Source organism: Pseudopodoces humilis, chromosome 29 (assembly GCF_049639895.1).
Source record: "Pseudopodoces humilis isolate 2021_Gansu_Grassland_sample_001 chromosome 29, ASM4963989v1, whole genome shotgun sequence".
NCBI classification, from domain to species: domain Eukaryota; kingdom Metazoa; phylum Chordata; class Aves; order Passeriformes; family Paridae; genus Pseudopodoces; species Pseudopodoces humilis.
Window position 1 is genome coordinate 5,330,615 of NC_142228.1, and position 23,115 is coordinate 5,353,729.

Sequence of the window (23,115 nt, forward strand, 5' to 3'; positions counted from 1 at the left end):
GGTGGGATAAAGCAATGGGATGGGAGAGGGGAGGGAATTCCCCTCCCACAGGGATGGGTCCCAGGGGCTCTGAACAGCCACACAGAGTGGGCTTGATCTAGAGGGAAACACAGGAATCAGTTTAATCCTCTGGTCCATCCCAGATGGATCCACAGGTCTCTGCAAAGACCTGGACCTCAGGGTGACTCCATGTCTGTGCTCAGAGGGTGGAAAGGTGAGGGAGCCCTGCAGTGGAGCAGTGGCTGAGGTCCCCAAAGGCAGCTACCACAGGGAAAGACCCTGGCTGTGCTCCCTCCTCCCTGCCCTGCTTTTACCTGGGCAGGTGGGCCCAGTGACAAAGCTGCTTCTTGCTCTTGTGCAGGGGATGGGACCAAACCATCCCCACACTAGGGTTAAGTGCCTTGGAGGAGCAGCAGCCTCCTTCCCTCCCTTCCTATCTCTCTCCCCATTCTGGGGACTCCAGATTGTCCCCAGTTCCCCCTCTCCCATTGCCCTCTTCCATGTGGTTACCAAAAGCAGCTGAGCAGAGAGGTCCTTGTAAGTGGAGGGATTTGCCTTCACCTCTTTGGAGCCACCCTTTCCTTGTCCCATACAAGGTCTGGGGATGCCCAGGCAGGGGACAGATTACAGCACGTTTATGGGCTGTCTGCCCTCTGCATCACAGGGATTTTGCCACTGGGGCCTTACAGGATCTGGTGTGAGCCCCTTCACACTTCTGTGCCTCAGTTTTCCCTCTATAAAGAACAGGCATAAAGATTTCCTGCCCTGGGGACATATAAGCATCTTTGAAATTGCAGTATTCTGTGATTTCCTCAGAATATATCACCAGAAAGGAATAAAATCTTGCATATTTTTTTTTTTAATTTAAAGGAAAGCATATGGAAAAACCTCTGGGTTCTTCAAACATTTGTGAGATTCAGTAGTTTGGAGCAAATTCCTCCCACTTCCCTCCCATTTTGATTTTCTACCTGCATGTCTACAGTGCAGCGAAACTAGAAATATCCCATTGACCCCAATAGCCTGTTGGGAACAGCAACAGTCCCCAGTATGACACAGTGACCACAACAAGGACCATAACCTGCACATGGGGCATGTTTCTGTCTTTGTTCAAGTTCAGCCACTGCCAGTGGTCCCAAAAACTGCCCCTTCTTCAAAATACGGGTGTGAAAAAGACCCCTGGAGTTATGTAATGGGAGAAGTGGCAATTCCCAGCTCTATGGACACTTTCTGCTGGTGCCCTACAAGGAGTAGACTTGTGTCTTCTGTGTCTTGGTTTCTCTGTTGGGTACTTTGGCAGGAGCTAATAAAGATCTGCTGGCAATGGAGAAGGGAAAATGCCCCAGAGATACTTTTTTTCATCATCCCTGCAAGTGATGTTGCCAAAAAATGATGTGCTACATGATAAATTTGGATTTTTCTAAAGTAGGGTATTTTGGTGGAAAGAAGCTGGAAATTGAAAAACCAAAGAAAGAAACCCAAACAGAAGCATCTGTGTTCACATCTCTGTTTTTCCCTTCTCCTCCTGGTGGTCTGCTCCAACTGATGTGACTTTGCTTTCCATAGCTGGAGTGTGTATTCTCAGTCTTGTTTGATTAAAAATACTTCAATTCCTCTTACAAAGACTTCTGGGGCATGTTTATCTTTTGGAAAAGACAACCCTGGCATGTCCCATCCCCAGTTTCCATGGGAGTATCCTCACATTGCAGTGGGCTCAGCATCCCACTGGTCCACACTTTTTTGTCTCCTTTTACCCCAAATCCATGTGCCCAGAGCATGGAGGTGGCTCCCCACAAAGGTATCCACACCATCTCATCCAAGAGAATCCCACACAGGTTTTCCAGACAAGTATCATCAAAGCTGGAAAATGTCCTCCAGGTTTTCCCCCTTGCCAGGTGAGCTAATACAGAATAAAAATGTAATGTGTTTCACAGCAGGAAGGAGGGTCAATTAAACTCAACTTTCATTTCATATATCAATGTTTATAAATGAAATTCAGACAAACAGATTTCTGGTCAAGCTCTTCTGATGCAAAATTTATTTGTTCATCATACAGAACCTTGGAGAGCACTGTAATTTAGTAAGCACCATGCACATAAATAATAATTAGAGGTTCCTGCTGATTACATGATTGTATTTAAAGTTATCAAGTAACTCTGAGATTGATGACTGTGTTTCTGACAAGGCTGAAGCCTTTTTGTTCTGTGTTAACCCTTTATTATCATGGTACCTTTCAGGGCTGGGAAAAGCAAAACAGGACTCCAAAGATGGGATCCACAGTGGGATATCCATGCTACGGGATACCCAAGCTTGTTGCGTTCCAGGGCTGCAGGATCATGTCCAGGGAGGCTACAGTTACTGGTGATTGGCATGAGAATTCAACAAGATGGGTCTCTGCTTGGTTAAGCTCAGGAAACCACTTATTCAACTTAAATCAGAGACAGAGAATCCAGAACAGAGGCAGGGTGGTGGGTTTTATGGGGCAGAGTCAGGGTGGAGTTTAAGGTCAGGATCTAATAGGGACATAGCAAGGGAGAAACCCCAGGGGCTCAAACCCAATCAGAACACCCTGGGCTGCCACCCCACGAGGGGTCTGGCGTGGGGCAACTCTTCTCTGAGGCAGAGGAATGGAATTTACTCTTCCTGGGCTTTAAAGCCACGCTTCTCACTTTAACAATGCTTATCTGAAACTAAATCTTTGCCTCCCTGGGCAGAGGCACCTCACACAAGCTATGGGATATCCCAGTGGAATGACACACAGAAGCTTCTCCATCACACTGAGATGGATTTTTATTTAGGTTCTTTATTTGGTTGATACATTAAACCCACTACGGAGGTTTTTACCAGCCCTGGAGTCCCACCCTCAGCCCCACCACCTGGGATCAAAGTTTGGGTGCCCTGAGATACATCCCCAGCAAACCAAGGGCCAGCAATGGAGAAAACCTGTCCTCCAGAGTCTGAATGGAGGCAGAGGGAAGCTCATGATCCTGATTTGCTGTGGCAGTTCTGTGCCTTCATTCCACCTTCCAAGCAGGCTGCCCTGTACAAATATCCCCACTGCCAGTGCCAGGACACCCCAGTTCTATGGCACGTCAGTTGGAGGGTTTGTGGCTGGTACTAAAAGCAAAGTGGGGCTGTCATTCCCCTTCCTCAGACAACACATATCTGTCTGGTGGTCCACAGCTTTGGGCCATTCCTGGATGTTGATCCCTGCTGTACCTTCCCAGGCAGATAAGGACTCTGGAAAGGATGTGAAGTCAGGAGGGAGAGGAAATCTTGTGGCAGTTTTACAGCCCAGTAGGTTCCGTTGTGGCTTTCAGCACTGTCAGCCTCAAGATGCCTCTCATCTGTGATGTGTTGTCCTTCAAACACTAATAAACTCCCAAATAAATATTTCATCCTTTAATTCCAATGCCCCCTCCTTCACTGCTCTTTACATCACAAGCCTTGTGCTGACATTTGTCACCACAGTCACAGCTAAATGGCTCTCAGACACACATGGTGGTGGGAGACAGGCAGCTCTGCCACCCTCATGAAAATTACAAAGGGACATATTTTCCCAGTTTGGTGGAAAACTAAAGATCAGAGGCACAAGTGATTCCATGGGAGAGCTCATGTGTTCAGCCATGGAGAAAAGAATCCTTGAGGAGCCCCCAGGCTATACTGAAGGCAGCAGAGGTGTGTGATCACACAGCCTGCTGGAATTGGCACCTGCACAGAGCAGGGATGGATTAATCCCACAACGAGGAATTCATGTGCTCACCCACAACTGAGTACATCCTCCCAGTTGGCACCCTCATCCAGAGGGATGTGCACCAAGGACTGTCCAGGTTTTCCGGGTTTTCCAGGTTTATTTGCAAATAGTTGCAGTCCCCAACCACTAGCTCCCAAGAGAGCCTCTGCAAGCACCATGGCTGAGGTCCCTGGCCCTGCCCTCCTCCCTGTCAGGCAAAATTTTCCATGGGAAAGTTGCTTTTAGGCTGCTGAAATCTGTTGCTGAGCCTCCTGCTAGTGTGGAAAGAGATTTGCTATGGATTTTGGGAAATAGTGGACTCTGCTGGCTGAGCACCATCCTGACAGACACCTCTGCTGCAGAGCATCTTCCAGCCCCAGACCATCCTCCATCCAGGTCTGAGAACTGTTTCAGGAGACATCAGTGTGAAGGGAGCTTGGCACCCTCCTCAGCAGCCCAGAGCCTCCTTCTGCCCCAAGGAAATTACCCCAGCAACCCACTCTGACTCAGCCAACCCCACCAAACATGGCTGCTGACTGTTTTGAGCAGCTTCCACTTCCAGTCAGCTGGCTAATGTATCCAGGTGCCCTGCCAGACCCTATTTTTGGGTGCAGAAGGAGAAGGGTCACAACTTCCCTCAGCACTGTGCCCATGGGGCCAGTACCCAGTGGGCCCAATGCAGATGCTTGAGATTCTGCATTCTCTGCATTGAGATTCTGCATTGAGATTCAGATGTCCATGTCCTCTCCTGGTTCTTGGCTGCTTCATTTTCTGCCTCCCCATTTTTCATAGAAGCAAATCACCAAGGACCTGTCCCTGCCTGCCCTTCTCAGCACATGGTGATGGTGACACAGCTGTCAAAGCCCAGACAGCAAAAAGTCTTCGGGGTTTGTGTGCTGAGTGTGGCTGACCTCCAACCATGAGGTGTCAGAGCCCCTGGCTCAGTCCCAAAGGATTTTCTCTGACTGCCAGGGACTATTAACATCCCTCTCCTTCCAGTAGGATGTCAGCTTTGCTTGGGATGAAAACCAGCCTTGGGAAGAGCAAATGATCCAGTCATGTTGAAACCAGTAGGTCTCCTGACCTGTGCTTGCAGCTCTGGGCGTGCCAAGTGAGGTCTTGGAGGGTGGATGAGGCTCTTCCTGCAGTGAGATGGCTGAAGAGTCCCGAGTTGCTGGTGGCTCTGAAGAGTCCTGTGGGGATGTGAAATATGGGGCAAAAAAGGAAGCCCTGGGTTAAACACTTCCAGTAATCTCAATATCAGAGGAACAAGTATTGGCATAGCAGGAGCCAGAGACCTGAAGAAACACAAAGAGGGGAAACTGCAGCCTGAGAATGAAACACACAAGCACAGAAGCAGGATCTTAGTACAAGTCAGAAAAAAGCAGTATGACTGTGCCAGCTAGTTCAAAATGAAAATAGGATGAGATATTCAGGAAAAGTCTTGGATTATAGGCAAGAATAATTGCATCCTGACTACAGTTTGAGTGACACTCCATCACTAACCCAAGCCAGAGTAATGTAAATGCTCATGTTTCTGATTAAAATTATTTAGGTGGCTAAAGGGAGCTATATTTTAATGCATTAATGTGGTTGTGTTTAGAGGCTGCACATTGAATAACAATAAATAATCACAGAGACTTTTTTTTTTTTTTTATCTTGGGTATGTCATGCTCCATTTGCATGCAGGGAGTTCTTTCCATGCAGGGAGTCCTGTGTCCAGCTCTGGAGAGCCCAAAAAAGAAAGGACATGGAACCTTCTGCAGTGATTCCAGAGGAGGTCATGGAGACACTCCTCTACTCTGGATACATCCAAGGAGAGCTGGGATTGTTCAGCTGGAGAAGGCTCCTGGGAGACCTTAGAGCCCCTTCAGGTGCCCAAAGAGGTTCCAAGAGAGGGACTTTGGACAAGGTCCTGGAGTACCAGGAAAAGGGGGAATGGCTTCCCACTGCCAGAACTGAGATTTGACACATAAATCACAAACTGGATCAAAGTGTATTTCACCCATTTCTGGAGCAGTCTCTCTGCTTCCACTCAGGATCAGGTGCTCCTAACACAACTGAGTCCAATTGGATGCTGGTCCACAGCTCCTTATCAAAACTTTCATCAGCTTCCTTATTTCTTTGGTAAGGAGGGTTCTAACTCCTTTTCTCCTTGTTGTTAGCCCTTGCACAACAAACCCAACCTTAAAATGGATAAACCCCACATATGTTAATTCAGATCAGCTTACAACAGCTTCATTCATCTCTTTTGGCCCTGGGTAAAACTTTAGTCTTAAACAATTAATTCTGCTTGGTTGGTTTTATTTTTTTCCAAAGAAAATACATTTCCTGCTGCTAAATTTCCCACCTGTGTGTAATTCCCATGTTTTTCCATTTCTTTTTCCAAAAGCAGTGCCCCCACACATAATGTGATTGTGTCATGGGGTGACTTTGTGATGCTTGTACCCCCAGTCACCTGGTTTATGTCACATATTAAGTTCTGCACTTTCAGACTGGCTCAGAGAGCGAAGGGGGGGGAAGAAGGAGCCGCAGTTTGTGTTGAGAAAGGGCCCTCAGTCCCCCACATCCTGCTCCGGGACAGTGCTGTCTGCAGCACAGACAGACAGCGGGACACAGCTCTCCCTGGCTCTTAGGTAGTTTTTAGCTAGCTGAGGCAGGGAAGTTGCCCAGACTGTTTCCCTTTTCCCTTGGATCTGTTCAAACCTGCTCTGGCCTGAAAACCCAGCCAAACCCCGGGAGCTCAGGCCTGTGGCCCACTGGGGCCTGGGCCTCGGCACTTCCCAGCACTGGAGGGACTGATAAGGGACTGAGAGAGCTGAGCTACACCACATGGAAAGGACTTGGTCTGGATTTGCCATCTCATCAAACAGCCAGAGGTTTTATTGCTTAATATCATTCAATTTCTGTTAAATAAACAGCTTTTTCCACTTTTCTCCAAGGAAATATTTTCCTGAACCAGTTGGGGAGGGGCTGCTTGAATTTGCTTTCTGGAGGGACCCCATTCAGAGGTTTTCTCCCAAATTTACCCTAAACCAGGACAGATAGCAAGGAACGAAGCCTAGCCCAGTCCCCAGAGATTTTCTCCTATAGAAATTGCAACTCAGGCATGGTAAACACCTAATAAAAATAATAATAATAAATACACCTAAATTGTATGAGGAGCTTTGAAAGTCCTGGCATAACCCAAATCATCCCAAATCCCAACCTGGCAAAACAAGGAACAAGTCAAGCACTGCTGGAGAGGAGAAAGTGTGGAGGCAGTGCAATGGCAAACAAGGGAAATCTATGCAAAACAGCAAGCAATTGAAAGAGAATTAACGGCCTGCAGGAGGAGAAAATTGCTTCTTTCAAACCATCTTGATTATAGGGCTCCAATGGCCCAGAGCTCCCATGGTTTATCACCAGCGTGAATAGATGAAGGGGCTGTTAATCAGGATTGTCAGAAGCTCTCCTAAAGCCAAACATCCTGACTGGAGCAAGGGCTGGCAGGCAACTTTGCTGTTTCACAGCTTCCTCTGCTCAGCCTTCACCCATGAATGCACTGGTCAGAGGAGGCCAGTGGCTTGTTGGTCTTTCTAAAAAAGGGCTGGGGATTTCACACTGGTGGTTGGGAAGGTGACATCTCTGGTGGAGCTGGATGGAAATGGACCCTCCACAGCCTGTTCCCATCCCACACAGCCCTTCTCTTTCCCTGACATCCTGAAAGGCCAGTGGTGTTGGTGTTGTAGGCAGGAGTCTGTCAGACTCCAAAAGCTAAGCTGTGACATGGGCTGATATCTTGCCAAGGTGGAATGGGTTCAGGGTATGATGAGAGTGGACAGATGTGTGATTCCTTCTCTTATCTTCCCTCATCCCCCTGGCAGCCCCCACATAGACAGTCACAAGGAGAATAAAAGGCTTAGAAAAGGACCTCTGTCCAGCCAGGTCAGATTTGCTACTCTGAACTCCTAAAAGGATAAACCCCAGCTCTGCCTCCTGCAGCTCTGGGAAGCAGCTGGGACACCTCTCATCAGCTCCCTGAAACACTGCTGTGAGTTTGAAGCAAGAACAGAGGGTGGGAAATTGCTTTCTATTGCAGCTGAATCAGTAAGCAAGGAGCAGGTGCACAGCCAGGGATGTACATAGAAACCAGCCTGTCCAGTGCTTGGGGAAGAGACTAACAGCTGTCCCCTTTCACTGAGCTCAGATAAACCCCAAAAGAGACCGTGTGGTACTCAACAGCTGAGCTGCAGCTGCATCCGTGCCAATAACATACTTTTTGCTGCCGTGCTAATTGCATTAATGGGACACTAATCACTCACCTAACAGATATAAATGGAAGCTAATTGCTCTACAGTGACACCGTTCTCCATGCAGAGCTGTCCATCCCTATGAAGAGCAGCCTTTCCTGCAAGCATCCTGCTGCTCTCAGGAGTGTCCCGTTGGCAGCCCCAGGGCTCTCCCGGTGCCTGAGCCGCAGCCCCGGTGAGCGGTGGTGGACAGAGTGGCACTCGGCCATAGCTGCTTCTAACCCTCAGCAGGAATAGACACTTCAAGATTCATCTGATTCTTTCCAATGCAAATTAAGCCTCTTTTATAGTGGGGTGATGTGTTCAGGTGGTAGAGGTGTCTCACTGTATATCTAGATAACCCTTGGGGAAGGAGTCTGCCAGTATCCATCAGAGGGGTCTTGTCCTTCTTCTGGGCCACTCTGGGTATGACCAGAGGCTGTGCATCCACCCTATGGACATCCAGTATGCCTGGCAAGAGGATAAGGAAATGGGTTATTCCCACCTGGAAGGAGCAAGCAGGAGCTGGGGAAGGCACTGACCCTGTACAGGGGCTGCTCAGGTGCTGCATGGACTGTTTTTGCACCGTGTTCCCATTTCTCATGGCCAGCCCTACGCTCCCTTGGCTTCACAGCCACTTGCTAACTCACATCCCTCAGGCTCCCCCAGCTCCCTGCCTCTGGCACATGGAAACTGAGCCGGAACTTCTCACAGCCTCAACAACAGCTCCTCTTCCCAAGGAGTATCACAGCCCGGTGCTAAGCAGGAATGACATGCAGGTACCTTCCCTGCAGGCTCTATGGCCTTTTGCCCTTTGGTGGAGGGTTATTAATGCCTCCTGAATTACTTGTGTAACAAACTACAACAGCAGTGGCACAGTGAGGGCAGCAGAACAGGAGCAGGATGCAGCTGGGTGTCCTGGCTTCAAAATCCAGCCTCAAGTGGCTCAGATACCCTTGCAGGTGTGTAAAAAGGAGTAATACTTCAGAATTTTTAAAAGTTTAATAGGGAATGTGATAAATGTGGCATTGGATAAAAATTCGTGAAGGAGAATAAATGTTATAAATTTGTATTGTGATATTGGCTTTCGCAGATGAATATTATATGTTAAATACTTTTTAGCTATGTATGTACTTTTTTCTTGCTAAGAAGTGTGATAAATGAACTTATAAAAATTCGTAGAGATCTAAATAAATATATTTGTAGCGATAATAATATAAAATATAAAGTACAGTGTGGCCCACAAGTCCTTCCCAGATCTAGTCGGGAATTCCCACTCGAGAGATAACGATCCTAGCCGGCGCCCATCAACGGAAAAGAATGAGCAGGACACGGGCCATCAGGCTGACAAAGGGACGAGCTCGGACGAGATACTCATCACGGGACCTGAACACCCCGCCTTGCAGGCCACTGTTGGGGAAGCAATCAGGCAGACAAAGGGAAAAAGTCCAGCCGAGATATCCATCAGCTCCAACCCGGATCCAACCATCCCATCCAGATGGCCTGAACCAAAATGAAATCAAGGAACACTCAGAACTTCTTTACATATGAGGAGACTCTGCCCGGACATCTATTTGACTCTATTCTCCAACGCCAGGAAATCAATTCATCCAACAATCAAGGACCCTTGGTGAATGGTGCCTGCCTGGAATTTGGCCTCAGGACACAAAATCCCTATAAAAACCCCGGACAGTTTACCCTCCTTCGTGGATTTGGGAACACGTATACCTTTGGGTATAGACCCCTGTCCACCCAGCGCTGCGCTGTTTATTTTATTGTGGTTTTTCCTCATTGTTTATTTTTATTATAAAAATTGTTTTATAATAAATTGTTCTTTTATTTAACCCAAATTTGCCTTTGCATTTATAACACAAGTCTTAAGCTTAAAAGAATTTCCTAGGTACAAGGCAAGTAAACCCCAGAGGGCAAGGACAGTGGGGCCCAAACTCTTATCAAGAGAACAATAGAGGCCAAACTGTTATCAGCGGAAGATATGAAACCCAGCTGTCCTCAGGGGAAGGATGATGGCCCCAGACTGTTATCTGCCCTGACCATTTGCAAAAAGAGAGGAAACCAAACTCCAGAAAAATGCTGACCAGCAAGAATAATGATGACCAGCAAAAAATATATGCTGACCAGCAGAAAATAAAACTGTGAAAAGCATGATCCAAGAAGGCGGAACCAGGGAGGGGACATGCTTGAATATGCATTAACCCCTCACAGCAAGGAGGGGATAAAAAGGAGATCCCTAGGATACCAGGTGTGCTCTTGGCAGCGCGCCAAGGCACCCGGCGGTTTTAACTCTTTGCTTTATTTCTTATGTCTCCTAATTGTCTTTTATTTATATTAAATTCTTTTTATAATTTATTAAGTGAATCTCGTTTTTAAGATAAAGAAATATATGTTATATTTATAATAATGTAAAGATATAAAATGTAGTATGATCTAAAGATTCCTTCTCGAGTCAGGCGGTAACGATCCACAGTGACGCCTATCAGCCCGAGATAAAGAGCAGGACACAGGCAATCAAGCCAGACAATGAGAGTAGCCGGCTGAGATATCCATCTGCTTCGCACCCAACCTGGACACTCCACCCCTGGAGTCCAACCAAAAGATGCAATCAGAAGGCACCCAGAACCATTCACATGTGAAAGGACTCTGCCCAGTTGACTATTGACTCAGCTCAACGGATCCGGGAAATCTATTCAACCGCACATCTAGACTCCTTGTTGGACTGTGCCCACTCCGGGTTTTGCCTCAGGATACGAAAATCCTTATAAAAACCCCGGACTGCAATCCCTCCTTCGTGGATTTGGGAAAATCTGTACCTCTGGGTGCAGACCCCTATCCACCCGGCGCTGCGCTGATTTATTTTATTGTGGTTTTTTTCTCTCGTTGCTTATGATTGAAATTGTTTTATAATAAATTGCTTTTTATATTAACCTTATTTTGCTATTACGTTTATAACAGGGAATAAAGTAAGAGACAAAAGTCCAGCTCTGGGGTACTCTTGGCAAACAGCCAGAGAACACACCAGTAGTCTCCAACACGGTTATTTTTATACTGTTACGTTACTGAGGTACGTGCTTATTCATAGAGTGCATACATTATTCAAACATTCTTGTGAACTGATACTACAAGAATTCTTCCGTTTGGTTTCTTTACAGTCTGGCTTATCTGCATGACATCCTGTGTGTTAAGTTAATATATTTTGTTCCTTCTTGTGTCTCCATCCTGTTTTTTACATCCTCTGATAAGGATTTAGTATGTCTTCTTTAAATTTGACATGGTATTTTCTAATTGTCCTCCGGTGCTCTGGTTTGTGTCACAGTTATTTATCTTATCATTTGGAGAATTCAGTCAGCAGAGAAGAGAGGTAAAGTGATTGCCTAACACCATTTGTTTTGCTTACACAGGGATATTTTAACACCCAGTGCTTAGTTAAGGCCTATAATACCATATATTCACCACACTACTATTTCTATAGGCTATGCAGTACATACTTAAACTGGTAGATTACATTATACTAACAAACAGCTAAATAAAGGTACATATGATACTATATCTAAATACTTATGATCAATGCAGAGATTAATATATAAATGTGAAAGCAAATATTGCAGTCCTTTTTAAACACGGGGTTTGGGATGAGTTTAAACCTGTTTCCCTAACCATGGCACTGAACTAACAAGGGGCAGGTCACTCAGGGGCTGTCTTTTGTTACAGCCCATCAAAGCATATCAGTCCTTGAAATACCCTTAACTCTGACCCTGACGCTGTTCAGGACCAAAGTTTCTTTGAGAAAGTAAAATGTGTCTGGGAAGGAGGGAAAAACTGGATTTAGAGGTAACATTTTCCAGATAATTGGAGAGCCTGTTTAGCAGGTAGGCTAAAATCTTCCGGAGGCAAAGGAGAGAGGGACTGGACAAAACTCTTCCCAGGGCATGTGGCACAATCAGGGTTGGGATGTATAACAAACCATGAGCAATAGGCAGATAATCATCTGTGCCATTGGAAATGAAGCACACATTGTTCTTTGCAACCTTCTGGCAGAGCCTGAGCCAGCAGCTCTGCGCCACTGCGGGCAGAGCTACAAAGCAGCAGCAGAGAAAAGCCCGGCTGGGCTCTCCCCTCACTCAGAGAGGGCAACTGCTCGGCGTGAGAGGAATCTTAATGGCACAGGAGGCAGCTGCGGCAGCGTTTATCACCGCAGCAGTCCCTGACAGGCAGCACAGGGCTGGAACTGCAGGAAGGGGCGTGGGCACCGCTCTCAAGGCACAGTGGGTGCAGTGTTAGCAGCTCTCCCTCAGTGCGATGCTCAGGGCATGAGCAAGTGTCATGGGCTTCTGAAAACGAGAGAGACCACTACACCACTTTCCCAGTTTTTACTGCAAGATGGTGCAGTATCACACTGATATGGCAAATTTGGCAACAGAAGCCACAGTCTAGAGTTGTCCAGCTGCACAAGTCAAAAACATACCTGGGATTCAAATGGTGGAGGAGGAAATCATAGAATCCTAGAATACCAGAATGGTACTGGATTGGAAGGGACCACCCAGTTCCATACCCCTGCCATGGGAAGGGACACCTTGTCTTAGGCTTTAGGATTTCTTCTTTTTGTTTTCTTAGGGAATTTTCTCCCATTTTTGTTGCTAAGAAACAATAACGATCAGTACTTAAGAGAGACAAAAGAAGTAACTACAGAGAAGGGGGAGGAGTGCAGCTGGCTCTACTGTGGGGGCTGAGGGGTTTCTCTTGGAGGGGCAGAGTTACCTTGAGAATTGGTCTGGGGAAAAAGGGGTTAGGCACAGCTCCTAGGCATTCGGAGGGGAGAGAGGCTGCGGCTGTTGCAGGGAGAATTCATTACCACTGCGGGGTTCTGTCTTGTGCTGCCTTTTTTCCACCGTGAATGGAGCTCTGCTCGTTAGAGCAGCACCTCACCAAACAGGAGACCTTTCGCTATCTGCTGGGGTGCCTCAGGGGAAACGGCAGGAACCCCGAGCCCCGTCCTCCTCCAAAGGAGCTTCTCGCTGCCGTGTTCATGGGCTGAGCTGCCACTGCCCAGCCCCTCCGTTTCTTTGCCACTGCTCCGGGTTTTTTGCTGAACTCTGGCCCCGCACTCCCTGGGACACTCCCCCCGTGGTTCCAGCTACAGCTGCAGAGTGTCTGATACATCTTGTCTAACACCCCAGGATGTTTGCTGCGTCCTGCCATTCCATCTTGCTGCTTTCCGAGGGTCCTGCTGGGGCACCAGGATCGGCTGCCCCTGGGAGGTTTGTTGTCTTGGGGTGATTTAATGATAATACTGTATTCCCCTATCTTCTGATTTATGCCCAGAAATGGGTTTTGTAGCTTTGAGCTAGGTCCAGGAGAGTGAGGAAGCTGAAGGAATTATTTGGCAGTTTGTGTTCAAGCTCTCAAACTCTCCCATACTCAGCTGTGAGTTGGTACATGGTGATTCGTGTCATTATGGAAACACACCATCAGGAAAATTAATCCACAAACACCAGAGGTTTATGTCCAAAAAGGAGACAGAGGAGTCCTTTTACTTTATTTGAATAAAGAGAGAGGCCATGGGGCATTCCTCTGGGGTCTCTCAAATTTTTGGAGGGCACAGCCCTCCTTTTATCCTAATTCCCGGCCGTATGTCCCTTCTCTCTTTCCCCCTAGGCTGAGTTACTTGAGAGGTACAGGCTTCCCGGAACGCCTGATACCTGGGGTACCCCCCACAATGCATAATCCTCTTCTTAATTCTTAACTCTTACGGAATTTCATGGTGTTTCCCCAGTGTCTCTTTCATCTTCCATTGGAATCCATCCCATTGTTTCTGTTATCTCCCAGTTTCATCTTATCAGCAGACCCACAGCTTGTTTGTAAAGACAAACCCGTCATTGCTCTCAGTCCTTCTTCTTTTGATTTTTAATAATTGTCTTTACAAACTTTAGTTATCATTGACTTAATTTCTTGTTCTTGGGTCTTTTTTGGCTTTGTAATTATTTGCAGTGGCCTCATTTTTTCCTCTTTTGTAGCCATTTCCAGGTCAGCAGGCACGGCTACTACCTGAATCCTTTTGATCACATGTTGAATGAATTGTACTAAGCAAGGGATCATGCATGGTAAAAATACTAGAGTTGCTACAACACATAAGAGGAAAAAAAGCATTTGTTTAACCCATAGTCCACCAGGTAACCATGAAAACATGTCTCATTCTCATCCTTTCTGTGTTTAGACTGGTATATGAGCTAACTTTCTTACTCCTTTTATTATTTGCTTTACCACCTTTCCATTGTCATCTATTTACAAACAACAATATGAGTCATTTAATTTGCCACACACTCCCTCTTCTTCTGCTAATAAATAGTATAATACCATCTCATGTTGAAATACCGCATTTTTCATCTGTGGCCTGGTCAGCAAGAAGGTCAAGAGCTGTAGGTTAGGAAATGAATATGTATTAGGTATACTGTGCAACCCTAGTTTGAAAAGGATAAAAGGAGAAAGCCAAATCTCAAAAGTGTGCATGCTTTCGGAGGAGATATCCCCCATGCACCTCAGTGCTGAATAAATTCATACCTACTCTTATAACTACTCTGGGAGTTACAGTTTTTCTATCCACATATCACTTGCAACCTAATTATCTGATTTAAATTATAAATGGGTTCTCTAGCACCTGATATTAATTCATTTGGGTTCCAGGCAGCTGGTCCATAGTGTTGTATGATTCCTTCAGGTGGCCATTCATCTTTGCCTCACTTTTGGGTGCTCCCTCCAGCTAGGGATGCATTAATTGACTGCTTTTTTTTAATTAGATCATTATATACTTTGACTCCTAACTGATTTCCCTGAACTTGTGGTAGCAGAAAGAACAATGGTCTAATATACCCCACATAACATATCCCTGACCAGTTTGGGGATAGTCTGCAGCAAGCATATTGGCCACAAATCCAGTAATGCCCCTTTAGAGCCCAGGTCCCATTGGCAAAGGGACCTTCCCAATTTTCATCATCAACTGGTGGGTCAAAATACAGTTTGCTTCCAGGGCCTAGTGGCTCCCCAACAATAGTTGCTTTGCCATAAGAATCACAATATTTGCATTTCCAAGCTCTTACATGAGGTTTCCACCTGCAGTTACATCCCAGATCTGTTTTGTTAGATCTGGACCAGAACCTACTGAAAAGGGTTTGAGTTCCATTCTGGTGTTGCCATTTCCACTGATAGTCTTGGACTACATGTGTCTGACTTGTGGAATTATCTTAGAGGCAGCTTAAAAATAAAGGGTCAAAAAACTTATCCTTCCCCACTGCTTTACAGCCTTCAAAATCCTTTTGGTAATTATGGAAGGAGCACCTTACCTAGCTACCATTGGTGAACTTAACGTGCATTTGATTCCATCTGCCTTGATATCTGGAACAATCATAAGGAGGGCAGTTGGGGGTCCAACAATCTATTCCCAAAGATAAAGTTCAGTCATAAATGTTTTTTTCCCACATATGTGCTTCCTGTTCTGTTTAGGCAATAAATGCCTCTTTCAGAAGAATGAAGCTGCTATGGACTTCCTTCTTTGTCCCAAAATCCTGTTCCATTATGGGCTTCACTCCAGGTGCTAACTCAACTCAGGTTCAACTGGGCTGGCCACCCATGGCCAGTTTTCAGATCTCCCTGGCCTTCTGCAGACCCAACAATTGCTAAGGTCAAAGGTTTTTTTCTACTTCTTCTCCTAAGGTTAAAAAATTATTTTCTCACTTCTGGCCCCAACTTAACTGAAAATATAAAGGTAAAATTATTAAGAGAAACATTCTAATAGTGTTATAATCTAATTTCTTAATCTAATTTTCAATTTCACGTTGTCTTCTACACCACCTGTGGCAAGTGAAGGCACAGAAACAACTTAGCATAAAGAAAGCAATGACAGCATGGATTGGCTCCCAGTGACTGGAGATTTGAGAGTAGGGATGCCCAAACAGACTATTTCAGCAGGCAGTCTGTGGGTAGGCACTCGGGGCTTCTTTTGATGTTGATGCACAGCTACTGCTCCAATCCACTCCTGTGGAGTGTCAGTTGTGGCTTCCCATCCTTCTCCTCCAGCTGAGATGTCCAAACTTCTGGGGCCTCAGAGACCTTGGTCTGAGTGTGATGGGTCCACTCGTGTTCAGCTGTCCTGACGGCTGTTTCTGTGGTCAGCAACACCTGGAAAGGTCCACACCACTTTGCCACCAGTGGTGCTTCTTTTCACTCTTTAATTAAGACTCAATCTTGTGGTTTTCACTTTTGTGAACAGTAAAGTCCAAAGGCAGGGTCTGTGTCAGCTGAGCTTCCTGTCAAAGAGATTTCACTAGAGACAGTATCCGGGCCACGAATTGTTTCAAATATACATCACTTATCTCTACCCCTGCCCCAGGCTGAGAATTACAAGGATAAGGAATTCCAAACATCAATTCAAAGGGAGACAGTTGAATATCCTCCCTGGGTCTGGCCCTTATTCTTGCTAAAGCCAGTAGTAAGAGCTGCACCCATAGCATCTCAGTTTCTATCACCAGCTTCAGAAGATGTTTTTTTATCTCTCCATTCATCCTTTCAACCCAGCCTGAGCTCTGGGGATGCCAGGGAGTGTGGAGGTTCCATTGTATCCCTAAAGCAGTCATTACTCCTTTAAGAATTTTTCCTCTAAAATGAGTTCCCCTGTCTGAATCTATTGCTTCCACCATCCCATATCTTGGAATTATTTGTTCCAAAAATACTTTAATAACTGACCCTGTAGTTGCTGAAACAGCTAGGAACGCTTCTGGCCACCCTGTTAATTGACATACTATTACCAAAAGATATTTAAATCTCCTCACCCGGGGCATTTCAGCAAAACCCACTTGGCATCTCTGGAAGGGACCTACAGCCCAAGACTTCCCTCCTCTGGCAAGTTTCTTTGTAACTCTGTTATTTGTTTTGGCACAAATCAAACAACCTTCAACAGCTCATTTTGCCAGAGTAAAAAGACCCACAGCAGCACACATTTTGAGGAAGGCTTTTGCTATCCCTTGGGAGCCCCAATGACTCCCTTCGTGGAACTGTTTTAACAACTGTAAGGCCAGAGCTCTTGGTATCCACTGCTTACCATCCCTGGTAAACCAATTACCCCCCCCCCCCCCTTTCCTCTGCTTCACTCTTTTTAACTATCTCAAGTTCCTCTGGTGGAAAAGACAACTTCTCTGGCAAGGGGGCAGTTATTGGGAGCAAGGGGAGTATCTTAGAGATTTCTGGCAACAATGCAGCTTTCCGAGCTTCTTCATCAGCCAGTCTGTTTCCTATTGCCTCTTCCGAGCACCCTGCCTGGTGTCCCTTGATGTGTATTATTGCTACTCTTCTTCGTAAATTCACCACCTCCAATAGGTGGGAGATTAAGTTTTCATGGGCCAATGTCTTTCCTCTGCAGGTTAAAAAACCTCTTTCTTCCCATAGTTTCCCAAACACATGTATTACCTGTTGTGAATTCATGTTGTAAATATTGGCTTTTCACAATTATTCTGATAAATATATATTATATGCTTTCACTATATTCTTTTCTCTCTTAGTAAGTTATAGGCTTAGATAGGAATTCTGAATAATAAAGATATGTTTCATCCGGACAAGGCAAGACAATGGGAGGATTAAGCTGTGGAAAACAGGCTGTTATCAGCAGCAGGAAAGGGAGAGCAAACTGTTATCAAAAAACCGGTACCAGGACGTGGGCAGGGGGGAAAGATAAGCTCAGCTGCCCTCAGAAGAAGGATGAGGGGCCCAGACCCTTATCAACAACTGACCATCTGCAGAAAAAAGGAAACCAGACTCCAAAAGAATGCTGACCAGCAAGAATAATGATGACCAGCAAAAAAATTATGATGACCAGCAGAAACTGAGACTGTGCAGGAGCATGATCCAAGAAGGCGGAACCAGGGAGGGGACATGCTTGAATATGCATTAACCCCTCACAGCACGGATGGGATAAAAGGGGTATCCATGAGATACCAGGTGTGCTCTTGGCAGCGCGCCAAGGCACCCGGCCGTTTTAACTCTTTGCTTTATTTTATGTCTCTTATTGTCTTTATTAAACTTTTTAAAATTTACAGGAGTGAACTTCGTTTTTCACAGAAATTGGGGGCTTGTCTCGGATGAAGCACCTCGCCCCGGGGAAACCAGGAGATTCCAGGCGGGCGAAGGCGCCTCCCTGCCAGCTTTGGTAATCCGCTTTGGCTCTTCTGGTGTCATCGGTGGTAGCAGGGCAACACCCGAAGGACAAGAGAGAGACAAGTAAAGCAAAGAAAAATAAAAAAAAAAAAAAATCAAAGTAATAAAGCGCTCTTTCAAAACCCCATAATCTTTCAGGACCTGAACAGGAATTGGTAAGTACTGATCAGTGGGGTGGAAACGGGGGGATGAATGTGTGTGAATGAGACGCAAGCTGGTTACCCCAGACCTGCGGAGCAAGAGCGGAGTCCATACTACCGAGGTTCCTATCTTTCGCGAGAAAATAGGCCGGGAATTGGACGAAGCGAATGAAAAAGGAGTGAAAGAATCCCCCCGGGGTTACTGGGACTGGGGTCTCAGGGAGGGGTTGGACCCCTGGAAAGGAAGGAGTCGGGAGTTCTAAGTTCAGTGTACTAGGAGACGGGACAAAAAGGGGATAAAAATTAATAAATCCCCGGGAATATTGCCAGGTTGAGGGTGCAAACCACGGGAAGTGTGGGATACAGTACCCAAGAAAATCTGGGGGGTTGGCCAACAACATTGAAGGTACCTTATTATTGTATTGTCTTGGTGTGAGTGAAAGTGAGTGTGGAAAGTCTATTAAAGAAATGAGAATGTATGTGTGAATGAGAGATTGTGTATAACTGTATCTTGAGGGGGGGAAGGTGGACTGTAACAAGAACGCTGAGAGAGGGATTTGGGGTTTGTTGGTTTTGTTGGTGGTGCTGTGAAGGGTGATTAGTGCTTTAAAGAAGTGAACTCGTGGTTTTTTTAAGGGAGTTAACATAGGTATTTTAAAGAAGTGAACTGGTGTTTTAAAGGAGTGGAATTGGTATTCTAAAATAGTACAATTGGTGTTCTAAATAGTGGTACTTAAAAGGAGTAGGGTGAAACAGAGAACACTCGGAAAAATGGGACAGAGAACCAGTAAGCTGTCCTTAAGAGAAAAAAGAATTAATAAAATACCAAAGGATATACCTCAAGATAGTCCCCTCGGGGTCAAACTAGCAAATTGGGATACAGATCCCGATACAAAGGGGAAAGACAAAGTAAAAATGATCCAATTCTGCATGAAGGAGTGGGTAAAAAAGGAAATTAGACCTGATCATGTTTACTGGCCAAAATACGGATCCTCGGAGGCTTGGATCTGCCAGGCTCTAAATATATTTGTGAATTCAAAAGAGCCATACAATCCAGAAGAAAGAGAATATGCCTCTTGCTGGTTAGGAAACACAGAACCTCTGGGAGCCAGAGTTTTTAAAGTATCTAAAACTCCAGAGGTTGAGCAAACAGAAAATAAAAAAAAAATGGGACCCCCTTGATGTCTTACCTCCACCACTAACACAGGGAGCCCTCCCGCTGCAGCCAGCCGCAGGGGTTCCTCAGCCTCCGGGAATTCCTCCGCCTCCAATGGCGCTGGGAATCCTCCCACCCCCGCTGATGCTGGGAATTCCACCCGTCCCGGGAACTCCTGCCCCCCCCCATTCGAACCGGGGAGAGCGCTGGGTGTCCCGACTCTGGCTTCTGCTCCACCCGCCCTGCCGGCCCCGGCTTCACTGCCGGACACCAGCACTCCGGCTGCAGCAGCTCCGGCTTCAATGCCGGACCCCAGCAGCTCTGCACAGGCGGCCCTGGCTTCACTGCCAGGCCCCGCTCTCACTCCTTCTGCACTAGGGATCCCAGCTTCCCTGCCGGACTCTGTTTCTGCCTCTTTTCCTTTGGAGAGTTCAGCGCCTGTCGCCCAGATAACATCTCTTCTTAATGAAGGGGCACCATATCAGAACACAAGGGGAGCAATTAAAGCTCAAAAGCAGCCTGATAACCTCTGTGTTACCAACACTAATACAAAACAAGGGAAGGGGGGTGTAAAAACAGATAAACAGGGAGAGTGGAACCAAGAAATCAATTTATTCCCATTACGAGAAGTACCTATGGGAGGAGTCCAGGGGGGAATGGGATTTGTGAATGCTCCTTTAACTTCTACAGAAGTTAGGAATTTCAAAAAGGAGATTAAAGGGCTATTAGAAGACCCTATAGGTATGGCTGAACAATTAGATCAATTCCTAGGGCCCAATATTTTCACTTGGGAAGAAATGCAATCAATAATGAAAATAATATTTTCCCAAGAGGAAAGAGATATGATTAGAACTGCTGGGATAAAAATATGGGAAAGAGAAAACCAACAAGGCCCACCGGGAGAACAGAAATTGCCAACTGCACCTCCTAATTGGAAACAGAATGATGAAGTTGGGAGGGGAAGTATGAATGATTATCGTAATTTGATAATCAAAGGGATAAAGGAGGGAGCGCCCCGAGGGCAAAATGTTAGAAAAGCCTTTGAGAGACAACAGGGAAAAGAGGAAACCCCAACTGAATAGCTGGAAAGGCTCCGAAAAAATATGAAACAATACTCTGGAATAGACCCTGAGTCCCTAGCAGGACAAGCCCTGCTAAGGGTCAATTTTGTCACCCGGGCATGGCCAGATATTAGAAAAAAACTAGAAAAATTGGAAGACTGGCACGACAAACCCTTAAATGACTTATTAAGAGAAGCTCAAAGGGTTTATGTACGGAGAGATGAAGAAAAAGCTAAAGTGGAAGCAAAAATCATGATAGCCACTATGAGGGAAAACACTTTCCAGAAAAATCTGAATCAAAAACCCTCAGGAATTCCTCCTAAACACTCAGGGGCTAGAAGTGGGGAAAAGGGAAGAAATAAAAATCCAGCACAATCAAAATTCCCGGGACAACCCAGGAATACCTGTTTTTATTGCAAAAAGGAAGGGGATTTTAAACGAGAATGCCCTCACTTAAGGAGGGATCTAAAGATATTTCAAGAGACACCCCCAGAGGAAGAATAGGGGAGTCACTGGCTCTATTTTTTGGGGGACAAATACCATCTGGAGCCTTTGATAACTTTAAAAGTGGGCCCCCAAGAGGAGACATTAGAATTTATAGTTGATACTGGGGCAGAAAGGACTTGTGTTGTTAATATTCCAAAGGGATGTGATATAAGTAATGATACTGTAAAAGTAACAGGGGCAAAAGGGGAAGGGTTTAAAGTTCCTGTCATTAAAAATGTGGTCATAGAAGGGGAAACAAAAATAGGAATAGGAGATGTTTTACTAGTTCCTGGGGCTGGCAGCAACTTATTGGGAATGGATTTACAGATACAATTAGGAATTGGGGTTATCCCAGTAGAAGGGAAAATGACAGCCAAAGTGTTAAAACTTGGCCAAAAAGATGAAGAGAAAATTAACAAAGAAGTTTGGGCTGGAAAAGGAAATAGGGGTAGATTGAATATTGACCCCATAAGGGTCACTACTGTTATAAATGCAAAGGCAGATTTGGGTTAAATAAAAACAATTTATTATAAAACAATTTTTATAAAAAATAAACAATGAGGGAAAACCACAATAAAACAAACAGCGCAGCGCTGGGTGGACAGGGGTCTATACCCAAAGGTATAGGTGTTCCCAAATCCACGAAGGAGGGTAAACTGTCCGGGGTTTTTATAGGGATTTTTAGCCTTGAGGCCAAATTCCAGGCAGGCACCATTCATCAACAGTCTTTGATTGTCGTATGAATTGATTTCCTGGCGTTGGAGAATAGAGTCGAATGGACGTCCGGACCGAGTCTCCTCATATGTAAAGAAATTCTGAGTGGCTCTTGTGGTTCAGGCCATCCGGATGGGATGGCTGGATCCGGGTTGGAGCCGATGGATATTTCGGTTGGATTTTTCCTTTTGTTTACTTGATGGCTTCCCCCAACGGTAGCCCGCAAGGCGAGGTGTTCAGGTCCAGTGATGAATATCTCGTCGGAGCCTCTCCGTTTTGGCTTGATGTTTCGTGTCCTGTCTATTCTTCCCTGTTGATGGTCACCGAGCCTGTCCTTGTCAGTTTGAGGAGTTTTTTTTCTGTCAGCTTGATGGGCTGCGTCCTGTCTATTCTTTTTGTTGATGGGCGCCGGCTAGGATCGTTATCCTTTGAGTGGGAATTCGTGGCTAGATCTGGGAAGGGCTTGTGTGTCATACTGCACTTTATATTTTATATCATTATTGTTATATACATTTATTTAGATTTCTACGAATTTTTACAAGTTCATTTCTCACAGTCCCCCGCCTAATAATTCATTACATTAAAAATTCGTGTTATTTCATCTAATTCTGCAGGGGAGGACTATAATTTTTTTTACTCACATTCATCTTCTTCCCAGTCCGTTAACGAATTCTCACTATATGCTTGTGCCAGGTTATATTTATTTTCAAAATTCTTTAAGGCTTTAATCACATTTTCGTTTTCTTTTTCCTCCTCTAATTTCATTAGTTTAGAGAGAGGAGTAGGTCTCCCTTGCGCTTTCTCAGGATCAATTGGAAGTGTGGCAATCTGCATTCCTTGCACAACAGAGTGAATTAGTCTGATGAAGCAAGGAATTAAGCAGGGAAGGAAAATGATTCCGGCAACTGAACAAGTGATGAAAAATACTAGCTTCTTCCACCAAGCCCCTTGCCCGAATATCTGGTCCCACCAGGAGGCTTGTAGGATTGAATTCCATTTTTGGACTGGCACATGAGCTACTTTTTTAATTTCAGCAGCCAATCCTTTTATTGTTTCTCCGTAATCGTCTATTTCCATACAACACTCGGATTCGTTGTATCTGCCACACACTCCTCCCTCCTCGGCTAGCAAATAATCGAGAGCTAGTCTGTTTTGGTACACAAAAGCTTTCATTTGTGAATGTTGTTTGGCTAGGAGTTCTAGGGCTTCTGAAGTGTGGTTGGAAACTATCTCTACCACCGCTTGCAACTTGATAAGTCTGTTGAGGAGATAAATGGGGGTTCTGTAACCCCAGCTGCCATCATTTGCCTAAGTAGCGGGCCCGTAATATTGAATGATCCTT